The 13,525-nt window shown below is 37.3% G+C and overlaps 1 non-coding gene across 1 annotated transcript; it reads right to left on the bottom strand.

Annotated features, from left to right (window-relative positions):
• Positions 1-10,166: 10,166 nt before the first annotated feature.
• Positions 10,167-10,239, bottom strand: trnak-cuu (transfer RNA lysine (anticodon CUU)). Its single transcript has one exon. It is a non-coding gene; the product is annotated as a tRNA-Lys (tRNA).
• Positions 10,240-13,525: the final 3,286 nt, after the last annotated feature.

The following is a 13,525-nucleotide window of genomic DNA, read 5'->3' as shown; positions in this document are numbered from 1 at the left end:
TGTGTACTGTTTTTTGGTCCAATAAGTAATATCTCTGTCTTATCCTAATTAAATAGGAGAAAATTACTGGTCATCCAATCTTTTACATTTTTAACACACTCTGTTAGTTTAGATCATTTAGAAGTTTCATCTGGTCTTGTTGAGATATATAGTTGAGTATCATCAGCATAACAATGGAAACTAATCACGTATTTTCTATTAATATTACCAAGGGGCAATATGTATATTGAAAATAGCAGAGGACCTAGGACAGATCCTTGTGGCACTCCATATTTTACTGGTGATAATTGAGATGACTCCCCATTTAAATAAACAAAGTGGTAGCGATCGGACAGGTAGGATCTAAACCATCTTAAAGCCTGCCCTTGAATACTTGTATAGTTTTGTAATCGATCTATGAGTATGTCATGATCTATAGCAGGGGTGGCGAACTCCGGTCCTGGAGAGCTGCAGCCCTGCAGAGTTCAGCTCCAACCCTAATTAAAACTCACCTGCCTGTAGCTTTTGTAGTAAGCCTTCAGAGCTTGATTAGCTTGTTCAGGTGTGTTTGATTAGGGTTGAAGCAAAACTCTACAGGGCTGCGGCTCTCCAGCATCGATGTGTGTTATGGTGGGGCCTGAAACCTGACTGAAATTCTTCATAGAGATCATTTTTTTGCAGGAAGGAGCACAATTGAGCAGACAAAATTTTCTAAAATTTTAGACATAAACGGAAGATTTGAAATGGATCTGTAATTTGCCAGTTCACTTGGATCTAGTTGTGGTTTCTTAATAAGAGGCTTAATAACCGCCAGCTTGAATGGTTTTGGGACGTGACCTAAAGATAATGACGAGTTAATATTGAGAAGCGGTTCTTCTGCTACAGGTTACAACTCTTTCAGTAATTTAGTGGGCACAGGATCTAACAGGCATGTTGTTGGTTTAGATGCAGTGATAAGTTTATTTAGCTCTTCCTGTCCTATAGTTGTAAAGCACTGCAGTTTATCTTTTGGTGCAATGAACGAAGCTGAAATATTATACGCTGTAGAATCTACATTTGTTTTTGTACTTCTGATGTTATCTATTTTATCGGTAAAGAAATTCATAAAGTCATTACTATTAAACTGAGGGACTATTTAGATCGGGTGGCGTTTGGTTATTTGTTAATCTAGCCACTGGGCTAAATAAAAACCTTGAAATATATACTTTATTAGGTACACCTGTTCAACTTTTTAACACAAATATCTATTCAGGCAATCATTGCAGCATCTCAATGCATTTAGGCATGTAGACATGGTCAAGAAGATCTGCTGAAGTTCAAACCAAGCACCAGAATGGGGAAGAAAGTTGATTTAAGTGATTTTGAACGTGGCATGGTTGTTAGTGCCAGGCATGCTGGTCTGAGTATTTCAGAAACTGCTGATCTGCTGGGATTTTCAAGCACACATCCAGCTCTAGGGTTTACAGAAAATGGTCCGAAAAAGAGAAAATATATAGTTCTGTGTTGATGCCAAAGAGAAGAGAATGGCTGGATTGGTTTGAGCTGATAGAAAGGCAACAGGCAGACATACAGTGGTGTGAAAAAGTGTTGGCCCCCTTCCTGATTTCTTATTTTTTTGCATGTTTGTCACACTTTTATGTTTCAGATCATCAAACAAATTTAAATATTACACAAAGATAATGCAAGTAAATACAAAATGCAGTTTTTAAATGATGATTTCATTTATTAAGGGGAAAAAGCTGTCCAAACCTACGTGGCCCTACGTGAAAAATTAATTGCCCCCTCCTGTTAAATCGTGAAAGAACTGCAATTAACCACATTGTTTTAGAAAGCTGAGTTAAATTTCACTAGCCACACCCAGGCCTGATTACTGCCAGACCTGTTGAATCAAGAAATTACTTAAATAGAACCTGTCTGACAAAATTAATTATGCTGTGATCTAAAGAAATTCAAGAACAGATGAGAATCAAAACAGTTGACATCAGGACAATGATCCCAAACACACCAGCAAGTCCACCTCTGAATGGCTCAAGAAAAACTAAATTAAGGTTTTGGAGTGGCCAAATCAAAGTCCGGACTTAAATCCGATTGAGATGCTTAAACAGTCCATTCATGCTCGAAAACCCTCCAATGTGGCTGAATTAAAACAATTCTGCAAAGAAGAGTGGGCCAAAATTCCTCCACAGCGACGTGAGAGACTCATTGCCAGTTATCGCAAACACTTGATTGCAGTTGTTGCTGCAAAGCGTGGCACAACCAGTTATTAGATTTAGGGGGCAATTACTTTTTCACGTAGGGCCAGGCAGGTTTGGACAGCTTTTTTCCTTTAATAAAATAAATAATCATTTTAAAAACTGCATTTTGTATTTACTTGCATCATCTTTGTGTAATATTAAAATGAGTTTGACGATCTGAGTCTTTTAAGTGTGACAAATATGCAAAAAATTTAAAAACCAGGAAGGGGGCCAACACTTTTTCACACCACTGTATTTTGATGGCTACTTCCAGCAGGATACCACGTAATGTCACAAAGCTTATATCTTAAAATATATCTCGACTAGTTTCTTGAACTAGATGTAAATGAGTTCGTTATACTCAAACGGCCTCCACAGTTACCAGATCTCAATCCAACAGGGCACCCACTTTTGGAATGTGGAAGAACGGGAGATTTGCATCACAAATCTTTTTTCACTTTTCATATCTTTTCGCCCGCTGATCCGCTCTTACTGTAAAAATAAGGTAGATCTTTTTTTTTGTTTTTATTTTAGTTTTTGTTTTTTTTTAGGCTACAAACAAGTAATTGGTTCTTTTCACCATAAGGGGGGAGGACTTCAGTGTTGCCATGTGATGTAATATAGGCCTATCTTCGAAAACGTTCCAACACACAACAGAAGATTTATCACATTTTTGACAGTATATTAATGGTCCATGTGATTCAGGGACGCAGGTACAGTCTCTCAGAAGAAATGACCCGAGGCATCGAGGTGCGACTAATCAAAATTATTACATAATCAGCTAATTGGTAGACGCTCCCTTAACGAGAGCCGCTCATTAGCTGTTGTGACAGGTCTGTCTCTGAAGCCTGGGGCTCTGCGCACTTAAATCTAGCAGCAGAGGCCCTGTATCTGTTAATACGTTTACTATATGCTCCGTTCAGCTGCTGAACTGATTTGATATTCAACGGAGAGCCTTCGGGGATTTAGTCATGCACGGGAATGAGAGCCCGATGCCCTGAAGTTTCCTCTTACACGATTCCAGGGGATGTGTCACAAAAAGCACGAGTTAAACAGCGTCTATCCCTCTGGCCCCCCGCGAAACCACCCAGCCAATAAGCCTAAAAACTACTGTTTTCTTCAAATGTCAGGCTCTGGCCAGCTGATTCTTATTCTGAGCCAATAAACATGTCATCTCCAGCTGGAGATGGCCAGGCCGCCTGTCTCTGCAGCTTTCCGATAAAGAGCGATTTGCGGTCGCCTTGACGACCTAGTGCCTCACCGTCTTGGTTACGTGATTGATCACATATCCCGCGCCGGTGACACAGGCGGGGGGAGGGACGTAGCTGGGCTCTATCAGATGCAGCGCCGATGTCCTTCTCCCCGGCTGAGGGGATTTAAAACTGTCACACGCTCTCACACCTCCTGTTTCCCCCGGAGACGGATGTGTCGTGCGTGACATTGAGGGCGAGAGGCAGAGCATCAATCGCAGACTGGGTGATAAGTGTCATGCCGACTGCTCGCATGGCCTGTTTCTCAAACTGTGTGCACGCCACAGCGCTCTCACTCAGTAGTGCAAACAGATGTCATGACTTAAAACTACCGACAGCATCTCGAGGAAAAGAGCGACGGATATAAAAATAGAAATATGCTTGTATTTTACACAGATAGTGCTCTCCAAAATCATGTTATTTACTCAACCTCATATTGTTTCACAGGGGCGGTGCTAGAGCCTTTTTAATGGGACACGACCCCCAGTAAAATACTTCTGTGCCTCAGTGAAATCATCTGTCAATGGAGATGACTGTATACCGAGAATAATTTTCCCTGATAATATTTCAGCAAAGTCTTCGATAAGCTGTTTGGAATCAGAACTAAATGCCAGAATTGTGAATATATAGGCTATATATATTTTTAAAAAAGATCTGAAAATGTAAGCAAATCCGTTTCATTCAGGCACACTGGTTTCTTTTGTCTCAAGACAAAAAAAGAAAAAAGAAAAGAAAAAGAAAAATAAGTAAATAAAAAGAAAAGAAAAAAACAGCACTTGGATGAGGAAGATATTTAAAAAACAAAATCCGTTGTAGGAAACAAACTTGCAAATGTCTTCTATCCTTTGTCAGTGATAAAGCTTCTCTTTATTGCACATATGGCTTGTGAATTACTCAGTACGGTAAACACAATTTATAGCCTATCCATAAAAGTTTCAAAAAAAATGTCTTGCTTCCAAACCTGTTTGTGTTTCTTTCTTACTGGAATCACAAAACGAGAAATTTCGTATAATGTTCACACTGCTCTATTCCAAACAACAAACGTTAATTGTGACCAGGAGCTGTCAAGCTTCAAAAATGACTAAAAGCACCATGAAAGAAGTGCAACTTAAACACTATCTTCTAAGTCTTCTGAAAGCCACAGCTTTTTGAGAGAAAAAGGTTTGTGTGAATTTTAAGTTGTTATCCATTGAGAATATGCTCTGCAGCTCTCGAATATTATTTACAGTAATGGATATCCAAATATGTCATTGGTTCTTGTTCTGTCATTTACTTTATTTGTATGAAAAACAGCAGCATGAACATTTTGTCTAACATCTAATTTTGTATTTAATGTAAGAAAGGAGTCTGCGTTGCCAGGTTTGGAAGGACATGAGCGTGAGTAAATGTTGACATGATTCTCATTTCTGGGTGAAAGTCCTATAGAGGTTTAAACGTAAAAAAGAAAAAAAATGACACTGATGGCCACAAACATTTTTTACACCTGTGCATATGCAGAAAAAACAATCCCAATCTTTATCGGAGGGCTCTTGATCCTGCTAGCTGGTCTGTGCTTGCACACAGATGAGATGAAGACTGATTATTTAGCACAGGTATGACTCATCAGGAGCCATGTTGCCCAGAGTCAGTGTCTGTGAGCTGTGTGGCCCCAGAGACGGGCTGTATTTCACTGTGAAATGAAATGCTCCTGCGCTTCACAAACACCCTCATTATACGCTGATCGCCCAGGAAGATTTGAGGCAGAATGTTTTGCTCAACTTCTGCTGAAATGTGGCTGGAGGAGAGGAATGCATAACTTAACACATGACAGTTTCTCATCTCTGAGAGAAATGTATGTTAAATCCTCAAGTCTCAGTGTGATAAATTGTCCTGTTATTAGAAAATGTAAACAAGACCCTAAAGTCAGTGGTTCTGGTGGGTTGACTGTTCTAATACGGTTGTGGACAGCAACAATGCTAATAATAAAATGAACCTAACCATATATTCATCATGACTAGTGAGGATGGAAACATAGACTAATTAATGTTCTAAATTTCCATATCTTTAATGTCAAAATATAGAATATGTAGGTGCACATTCATTTGTCATTTAGTAGAAGCTAATCAAATTAAACAGATGCCAATATGTAAAGGTAGTTTACAAGCCCTCGTCCTTGTGATAAAGATTTCATTAACAAAACTACACAAGAATTTAAAAAAAGAGGGTTAGTTCACCCAAAAATGAAAATGGTCATCATTTACTCACCCTTAATGTTTTTCTAAACCTGTTTAAGTTTTGTTCTTCCTTGAAACACAAAAGAAGGTAGTTTTAATTAAACGGTTCTAACAACACCTAAATTAAATCTTATCGTATAAAGCAATTTTGTCTCTTCAGAACACTTGGATCAAACTGTTCATACGTATGATTTCTTTTATGAACTTTTTGTAGCGTCAAAGTTTTGAGTGAATGTACTTGGACAAAAAAAAAAAGTTTAAAAATATCTTCATTTGTGTTTCGAAGTGAACAAATGTCTTATGAGTTTGGAACTACCTAATGATGTGTTTTGTACAGTGAATTATTGGCTATAGAGAGCATGAAATTCAACCTTGAATCAAAATTCAAGACATGTTTACAAACCAAATACTCAAAATTGTCAAGACAATATAAAATAAAAAAGTCAGTTTTTCAGCCATTTTAATGCAAATGATGGTTTATGTAGTTCATGGCAATATTAATACATTTTAATGATTAATTTTACATACTTTTTTACATTTATTTTCATTCAATACACTATTTTTAATGGGGCCATCACTTGTCCAAAGTAAAATATGGGTTCTGAAGCAAATCCTGTTGAGAAGCTCGCAATACACTTTGTAATGTTACTCTTAGAATAAAACATCTTGGTAGTTTTCTTAGTTTTTTTTACTACTTTTCATTTGACCCCATTCATCTGTTCCTGTGTTCTTCTGGCATCTTCTGCTGTTGTCTTTGACCAAGTGAGACTGGTTCCCCTCCAGCTGCATCTCTTATCAGCATGAAACACAAACCCAGCCGCGAGTCTGGACTGCGTCTGTGCCCAGAGTTCTGGCTGCTGCCTGCACATAGACGCTCTACTGAGACGGTTAAGAATCAACATCCAAACGCTAGCCAGTGCCGTCAATGATGCCACATCAAGTTTTCTTTTAACCTTTTACTGCACTCTTCAGAACAACCACGCTAAAATACCTTTCTAAATCACAAATGAAGTTCTTTGAGGGTGTCTGCTGCGAGAGATGTGTGGTTTGATGGCCTAGCGGCTCTTCGAGGACTGGAACAGCAGGTGTCTGTTGCTGTGATGCCATGCTGAGCAGTAAAGGTCACTTTTGATGGAGCTGGGTGCAAAAATATTGCATTTAATCTTTGCAGTCACGCACACAGGGGTGCCCATAGAAATCTAAAGATAGAAGCACAGATCACAGGGTTCCAATACATATAATTGGCTGGACACGATCCTAATCTTAAACCAAACGTTCCCATCTCCTCTTCTGGTGAAGGACTCATTCATTTACATGTGTTACATACTTTACCTGCCCAAAACTCTAGATTACCATGACAAAAGAGGAGCTCCAGCCCCCTCGCGAGAGATTAGAAACTTAACTCGGTGGATCCTCCAGCAGTCATTTGGCCTGTGAGGGAGGACAATGCAGGCGGTGGTGGGCTGTAATGTGTGGCACTGTGTCCTGCTGTTCTCTTTTTCGCCATGCTTGCTGACTAATGACCTTCCCCCCCCTCCCCCAGCCCTCGCCTCCTCCTCCTCCTCCTCCTCCCGTGCCCTCTCACGTGATCCCCATCCTCCCGCTCCTCTCAGGGCTGGAGTCCAGCGGCCTGTGCCGCCAGAGAGGCGTCCATCACAGGTCTTTAGATTAGCTATAACGCCACTCAGGACAAAAGAGCTCACACCGGCCACCTTCTACTCCCCCTGTCCTGATGGCTAATGGAGGAGGGGAGGCGACATGGACACGGGGAAGAAGTTCACGGCTCTGCACTGATGCCACAGTCCTCCTTAGCAGCAGATCAAGTGCGTATCTGACGAGGGCGCATCTCTGTTTCTGATAAACACGCTTGGAATGACAAGCTGTGAAGCCTGACTAGATAAAACTAGGCATAAAAGCAAAGTGATATGTAAAAAGCACAGAAATGACAATGGCAACAGCTTGATGTAGGCTCCCATAATATGTTGATATAAATGTAAATGTCAAGAGTGATTCTGTAATCTCATTTCTTCTAGGGCCACTGCGAGAGCATTCATTCATACAATTATATCTGGGCAAAGAGAATATTTCTCATCATTTGATACCCTCTAAGTTCAGATGGAGTGTTTTGTGTAAGTTCATTTAACCGTTACTATATGTGTTGAGTGGTAAAATAAGCCACTGCTTTCAGAAAGTTTTCACACAGAAGGCAAGGCTCACACGATAAAAATCACATGTATCTATGAAAACTGATCTATCACACATTTATACATGTTAACAAGTGTCAAAATCAGACTTGTAGGCTTGAGCTGAGTTAATATACATTTTTTTGCAGTCTTATATGTATCTTTGCTTCAATATTTGTTGTTTTTCCTAACTAGCAAATCTGAACAGAGCCAGGCTGAGGGGTTTCCTCCATGGTTAAGAAAAAACCGTCTGAAAACACACTTTAGGTAAGACGAAACAGCCCATTCTGTCGAGCAGCAGGAAGCACATGGTCAGTCAGATGTTGGAGGGACCTCTGCTGGGAATTAAATGTAGTGCATACATGTAGTGGACCAAATGTTCAAGTTTTATACAGGACATTCCTTTGTTTGGATCTCATTATTTTGTAACTAGTGTAGTAAAGTAAAATAAGGTGTATGGCATGTGTTGTAAGCACTTTTATTATTTATATTAATCAGATTTAGCGCTAACGAGGTAAAAAAAAATGCCTCTACAATAATTCGAATTTTTTATAGCAGTGTAAAACGTCATACAATTTATTTAATGACTTTGCTTCAAATTTAAGAATTAACAATTATATAACAATATACTTAAGTACATTATATTAATTACATGAAAATTGTGTCTTTACTTAGCTTTACCCTCAATGTCGTTCAAACCTGTATCACAGCCTCTCTTCTGAAGAACAAAAAGGACCTTATTTTCAAGTTTCTTTCTTTTTTTTTCTTTCTTCCATGTAATGCTTAAAGTTGTGCTTCATTTGATTTATTTGGGATTTATATCAGTGCCTTTGTTTTGATCATCTCTGTTATCTAGCATGTCTAGCAGAATAATTGCCAATGTTGTTATTAGCTATTGTCAGTTGACATTTCTGGTGGGACAAATTCTGACTGACATTTTTCACATAACCTTTATTTTGAATTACAATTCAGCATTGTTATCTAAAAAAGAAGTGGTGAAATTCCTAGCAAACAATCCTATTTGCTGTACAATTCACCACACAACATACAATTTAGCAGACAGTCTGACAGTCATATTCATTATTTCATAGCTCATGATAACTGCCTGATCTCCAGCACACCCTCTTCCACCCTGAGTCCATAAGAGCTGTGTGCCGCATACTTTTTCACTGACACAGATTTGGCCAGGCATGCATGACTGAAAGTTTAACAGCATCTAGTTAAACATATGTGGCCTACTTTTCCATGTGATTGGCTTGTTTGTCTCCATTTCATTTTTTTTAAATTAAGTAGAGCAAAACCCAAGGAATGGCAGGTATCTTTTGCAAAACCCAAACCTAGACTTTCCCTCAAAACACTGTGTCTTATCCACAGCCAGTAAGAGTCCAGGGTAACATCCTCACAAACAAATGTTCCTCATACAGAGTTCTATCATTTACTTACCACCTTTCATGAACAATGTGTCAATATTGTCAATAACTGTAAAACAGATCTCATCAGAGACATCAAAGATGTCTACAACACTCTTTTTGACAGGAAGGAGGAACTTATTTCACAAATAAGTGAAATAATTATACATTATATAAAAATGGGGGCAAAAACAAAAATGTTGCGTTTATAATTTTGTTCAGTATATATATTATTTCACAAAGCTATATCCACATTTCTTACTAGTAAAAACTAGGGCTGTCAACAGAATAAATAAATAAATATTTGCAATGACTCTTTTGAATTTCACTCAGAGAAAGGGAGAATGAAAATGAAACACAGTATCTTCCAAGAAAAAAAAAGAAAAACAACTTTGAGCTGAAAAGCAAAGTATAGTATAGAACTTCCTGCATGCTCTGCCACAATTTCTGAATGCTCCACATGCCTTAACCTTTTTAAAAACATCTGAAACGTTTTCAGTCCAAAATCTGTCATTAGAGAGAAAATGAAAGCCTGACCATATGTGCATGTTTACCAGAACTGCCCCCTGTTGGTTGAACAAGGTTATTACAACTACAGATGTTTTTAAATTATAAAGTTCATAATGTTCCAACTCTTTTCCTAATATTATCTGATGATATAAAATGTCTACTTCCCTATAGATGTTCTGGACCCGGACATGCTGGAGGGATGCAATAAGTCCTACCCCGGTTTACTGTCACTAGGTCTGATAATATTTAATAAATCTATATTTATTATCAGCTATTAATACTTCATAAAGAGATAGCTATTAATACTTCATAAAGAGATAGTTAAGCTTAGAATTAAATGGAGAAAAATGGAGATCCGTTGTAACCCCTGTGAAGTGGAAAAATTCAGCGCCCAACGTGGGGCTCGAACCCACGACCCTGAGATTAAGAGTCTCATGCTCTACCGACTGAGCTAGCCGGGCTGATAGCTGCCGCGATCAAATAGATTATAAGAACTGGTATTATTTGAAAAGAAATAACTCAAACTAAAATTGCCACAATATTAAATATGCATACACTTGTCCACTCTATGTATCTGTGTTCATATATACATTTTCTCCGCTTTTCCGTGAATTTAACGAGTCACGACAGCAGGTGGTGCCCAAACCTCACACCAGTAACGTTAACGTTCAATGTCTCGTTTCATTCGTCTAGTCTAGTATGACTTACCGACTTTTGTAATGTATTTTTGGTTTCTCTTTTATCTCTGTGTAGTTGCATGGACGCCTAATCTGCATATCCATAAGGTATGTGTCATCGTTTGATGCCTCGTGTGTAAGGAATAGACCTCAGCAGACGACAGAAAACTATTAACGTTAAGTGGTTTGTGTAATGGTGTTGACTAAAATCTATAGCAATACTGAACAGATACAACGGCAAAAAGATACTGAATAATAGATGACAGAACTTACAATTCTTTGTTTTATTTATTAATCCAAACAAAGCTGCAGTTGAAGGTAGTGAACGTTGCGTTTGCATATAAAAATGTTTGTAACAAAATTCCGATGGTGAAAAATGTCACTTGTCAGAAAAGAAATCACCCTCGTTTGAGAGGTCACGAGCATAATGTAGGTCAATTATATTATCAATCACATTAAGTAAGCGATGATCATAATTTCACAATATGAGTACTTTTTTTCACGTTACCAACAATATATCAATATAGTTATTTTTTCTCTCAATAGTTATTTTTGTTTTAATTATATTACCTAGAAGTTAGTTCTGCAGACAGCAGTTTCGGTCCAGCAGCGCCAACCAAGCAGTTTCAGACTGGAGTTAGTTCTGCAGAACCAGAGGTCCAAGTTTTTGGTGTCCTGCCCCAGGCTGTCCCCGAAATGTTCCGTTTTACAGCACGTTCAAAACACCGCGCAAATACACTGGAAAAAAGCCCAGCATACCCAACCGATATATTATCAGAGCAATCGTGTGGTGATTATTGTCACCAACAGAGGGAGCTGCAAGTCACACTGATTACTTGGTCGCGTGCCGCCATGAAAAACATAACCTGGACCAGAGAAGAGCACTATTATCATCAATTATGAAAAAGAGACACCGTTGTCGTTTTCAAGGTATTCATACTAACTATTCATGTTAATCAAAGTAATACTGTTTGCATGTAGGATATGGCCCCACTAGAGTGCGGGATTGTCCTTAACACAATTTTAAACGTTTACATAAGTTCCGGTGTCACGAAGCAATTATAATAATAATAATAATAATAATAATAATAAAAAACACCCCAATAATAATAATAATAATTAAATAAAAATAAATAAATATAATGATCAACTAAACAATTACACTTGTAATAGTTACATTTGCAGAAAGCGCATACTTTGGGCTCAAAATTAGCTTCAGATGTTAAACAATTAGCTTAATTAAGGATAGCTATATTTCCAAAAAGCACAAACATGAAATAACATTTCAAATGTTAAGATGTTGTAGTAATACTACTACTACTACTACTACTAATAATAATAATAATAACAACAACAGAAAAATGAAAAATAATAATAATAATAAAAAACACCCCAATAATAATAATAATAATTAAATAAAAATAAATAAATATAATGATCAACTAAACAATTACACTTGTAATAGTTACATTTGCAGAAAGCGCATACTTTGGGCTCAAAATTAGCTTCAGATGTTAAACAATTAGCTTAATTAAGGATAGCTATATTTCCAAAAAGCACAAACATGAAATAACATTTCAAATGTTAAGATGTTGTAGTAATACTACTACTACTACTACTACTACTAATAATAATAATAACAACAGAAAAATTAATTTTTTTTAATACAATTAGTGTTAAAATATGAATTAGTCACATGTTATCATATTTATATTGTTTTATTTCTGTAATGTGGTTTTGTTTAGTCATTATGCTTTTGTAATGTTTCAATTTTGCTGTAATATAATACTGTTTTGATTTGTTTGCTAGTTGCAACGGTTTCTATTTTTCATAATAGTACCCACAATTTTAAAACCCACAACAATTAAAAAACAAAAACATACAAAAATGTATTGTCCCCATTATTTAATTAGATAATAGCAATTTGAGATTTCCATAACATTTTGACCACTGAACTAGGAAATGTTTCCATCTTAAAAATCTGGTCATCTTTCCAGTGTGCCAGCATTCAGGCCAGAAGTCTCAGATGGGAAGTTAGTCCTGCAGAACCACAGACAGCAGTTCTGTGTTTTTTACGGATGTAATGATCAGTCAGATGTTATTTGGTAAGGTCTACTGGTCCATGTAGGATCTGTTGTGTTTGACATTGTAATTTAAGATATTCTGAATAGTACAAATATTATTGCCCTTCAAGTATCTCTGAATCAAACTCTGCAATCCCTTGTCAGTAACTGTGAATTAGCATAACCACAGTGACACAATTTTTCCATAAAAACATCCACATTTCCTGTTGAAGACATTGAAACATTTATTCAAATTTTCATATTTAAGTATTTCCTTAACAGTTTCCTGCTGTTCTGAACTGCTGTGATGTTAATCAGCTGTATATTGTGTGTAAGCCTGGCCTGCGCTGCTGCTCTGGGATGTAATATTACACTGGACTGTGCTGCTGTTCTCTGCTGTTTTATCACTGGGTAATTGAGTCAGACTGAAATGAATCTGATTACATTTCCCTTTATTTTCTCACAACTGCCTAGCCAGCTAGCTGTGTCCTGTGGCAATTGTGTCGGTTAGCAACTAAATGATAGCTAAAACAGATTAACATAAAGTAACTTTGTCAAAACAGGTTTGTTTGAAATGTTTCATTATAAATGATACAAACAGCCTCAAAAAAACAAAACAAAGGTATTCATGAACAATAATGCACAATGAAAAAAAATGCTTTGTGTCTAGTGTTATCTTTCTTTCTTTTATCCCAACTACAAAATTGTCCATAGCCCACATACTATATTGATATAACAATATAACCATTTTTAAATAAGAAGTTGTGCTATTTTATTTTGACTAATTTATCTTATTTACAGAAGAAAAAAAATCAAAAGCATCCTGCAGAACATCCCTGGTCCTTTAGGGGGCTGCAGCCCACAGGTTGACAACCACTATAATTAATCGTTTTCAGTCATGTGACTGGCTCGAAGTCGTGGAGGGCAAAACATCCATAGAACTGCAGCACAAGCCTGTCAATTTTCCATCTCTTTCCAATCCACAAATATTTAGATCACCTCTCAAA

This window comes from Sinocyclocheilus grahami, unplaced genomic scaffold, assembly GCF_001515645.1.
Source record: "Sinocyclocheilus grahami isolate Dianchi unplaced genomic scaffold, SAMN03320097.WGS_v1.1 scaffold121.1, whole genome shotgun sequence".
Lineage (NCBI taxonomy): Eukaryota > Metazoa > Chordata > Actinopteri > Cypriniformes > Cyprinidae > Sinocyclocheilus > Sinocyclocheilus grahami.
This window is presented reverse-complemented; position numbering and strand designations above follow the sequence as displayed.